We start from the raw sequence: 3,211 nt of genomic DNA on the forward strand, positions 1-3,211 counted from the left end.
TTATGAGAACCACAACATATTCCGTATAGAAAATTCAATACCTGTAGCGAAAAATAACATATAATGACAAATTTTATTAATTTAATATTTTAAATTAATTCCTTTTGGATTAGAATACGGGAAATATTGCATCTATTTCAGAAAATCATATATGCTACGTTACGTCACGTCATCACATTACGTAAAGAATAAAGATCATATTAAATTCATTCATAAATAAGAAAAATTTGAATATTTGCAAGTTAAACAACAAAAGGTATACGCCATTTTTATTTTCCATTTCATATACATATGTACAAACAAAATAAATCAATCACTCAAATTTTTAAATATTAAATACATACATATATACATCTGATTACGTAATGAATTTATGGTATTATTATTTCGATTGCATGCCTACATACAATACATACGTACATATTTTATTAAAACAAAAAACAATTTTCGGAAAGTCAACAAATCAACAACCTCTTCTTATATTGAACGACATTATGATTTTTAAAAATAATTAATTGAAATTCATACATATTCGTATTTGCCAGTGTTGTAAAACATTTCATCATTGGTTTTCAACAGAAATGCAATTTACCGTATAAGCATGTAAAAAACAATGTAAATAAAATATGTGTGGCGAGATACCAGTCAATTACCCTATATTTTGTGCGCTCTTTTATTTTATTTTTCGCACTTTTAGAGTGTACATACATATATTAAAGTATAAGAATAAGTCTTTTATTATCAGAGCCAATAACCAATGAAATAACCAATGCAACTTTTTACTGTTCGTATGTCTGACTTACGTAATAACGCTTAGGAGGGAATTAGACATTAAGAGGGAATTTGATCTTTAACACAACTATATACATTATAACTCTTTTATGCAACACTGGACTCTTTACCAAAGGTTGATATGCGTCCTTCTTAAGGCTCTTTCATGATGACGCAGAACACAAGAAAAAAAATAAAAATAAATAATAATAACATAAAATCAAATCACCTGGAAAACTACTTCAGAATATTTTGATTTGTCATGATATCGTTTATTATCCAGGTTTTCAATTTAGCTCATTTATAATAAGAGAAAATTGACTTATTTGAAAATAAAAACTTTATATAAATTTTCTCTTTACTATTCGCATTAACGCACACCCTCCTCTTCTTAATAAATAAATTACATATTTGGCTTAAATGAAAAATATGAAGAACAATGCAACTGTAAAAAGTTCTATTTGAATATCACGCTGCTAGAATTATGACAAACTAGAATATTCGAATTCTAAACTACTACTGCAATTTATAATCTTAATTAGTATGTAAGAAATCGATTGGCACTTCGATACTTAAATATACTCGTACATGCATAAAATTTTTCTATAGAAAATAAAATATCATTATCAGATAAACGAGCAAAATGATTTTTTAGTTAAATTTTCAATTTCTTCAAAAAAAAATTTCCTTATATAAAATGAATTCCCTTAATAATATTTTTTGCATTACAGGCATAGCAAATAAAAGAAAAGGATGTACAACAATAAGACATATACGGTAATTACTTTTCCAGGAAAAAAATTTTTTTTTTTCAAATATATTTTTCTTTTAACCTTGATTCTCACCACTGCACACACATTTAAACTTATACCTAGATTCAATTTAACAAAAGTATATTTTCAACTTTTTATACACACAATTATTTTCAAATATGTACACAAACAGGTAGGTTCAATTCACAGGTACACAAACAATAGGTTCAATTCGGTTATAAAGTCGAACAAAAAAAAAAAAATTCTAAATTTTCATGTTTAAAATTACATTGAGTAAAAAGAAATTTAAAAGAAAAAAATAAGAGAAAATTTAATATACAAATAAAAAAAATTTTCATGTTTACAATTTTTTCGATCTTTCTTTCTATATAAACAAGAAAATAATGTCCTTTTCTTATATATTTTGTACTTACATACATAATAATACTTTTTTTGTTGATTTTAGATAAAAAGAGGATTTTTGTTTTCAATACTTATGGGAATATGTAAATTGGAGGTTAAGAAACAGGGTGTTGAGATAGGATAAACTAGCAGAAAAAAATTTCGGTGGCCCTCCTAAGGCACCCCATTTCTCGCTTCACAAGTTTACTACTGATAAGTCTGGTTACTTTACTTGGCAATAGTAGATCCGAAAAAGTTATCCTATAAACTGCAGTATCAACACTATCCAATAAGCCAATGAAATCTCTACACCTGACTTAACCAAATATTCCCTAATAGCATGAATGGTCCGCTCCCTTTACATGTAGAAAGGCTGCCAGAATATAATGCTTGTATTGAATAGAATATGTACGTCACTTCGGTTTTTTTTATTTCTTAAATTTATTTATTAAATAATAAATTAATTTATAAAAAAATTCGTCTTATTGCATACTTATACGGATCAGGAAGAAAATTAAGGAAAACATTAATGGAATTAATTTTTCAACTCATTTAAAATATAAAATGCTAAGTTCCATTGGCCAAATTCAGACTTCTCCTATTAACCAAAAAAACAGTGTTGAAAATTTGAAAGAAAAAACTAATTCAAATAACGGCTAATATTAATAGAAATAAAATATTGTCCAAGAGAAATTCGCTTATGTAAGTTTAAGAGAAGAGCTACATATATCACTCTCATGTTACATTTATTAAAACACCTTGTACTTTTCGCTATTCACCTGTTCATTTATATAAAAGATTTAAAATGTATGTATACGTAAATATACCAAAATATTGGTAAGAAAATGTTAGAAAAAAAATATAACCGTAAAATTTTCAATATTTTCGTTGTTATGGTAGTGAATTAGGTTAAAAGGTTTGGTATTATTATATTTTAGGGAAAAAATTTGTCTTACATATTGTTGTATTTTTAAAATTAGACTAACCCTTATGTTTATTCTTTTTAAAACACGTTCTTTAGAAGATATTGACATACTTTTTTTTTTTAATATTTATTATCTTTGATTATTTAAGAAACGTACTAAATAAATATAAAAAATTATTTTTGGCATGAACACAAGTGTTCACACATGCACATATTTTTTGTAATTAATATTTGATCTTAAATCTTATAAACAGAATTTTGTATGTAAATATTGTTAAAATTAACTGTTCTTATAAAAAATATTTTGATTACAATCAAACTAAAATAAATACTTAAATTAAAAGTGAAATTAAAAAAAGTG

Source organism: Condylostylus longicornis, unplaced genomic scaffold (genome assembly GCF_029603195.1).
Source record: "Condylostylus longicornis isolate FDR11 unplaced genomic scaffold, ASM2960319v2 ptg000030l, whole genome shotgun sequence".
Taxonomy (NCBI): domain Eukaryota; kingdom Metazoa; phylum Arthropoda; class Insecta; order Diptera; family Dolichopodidae; genus Condylostylus; species Condylostylus longicornis.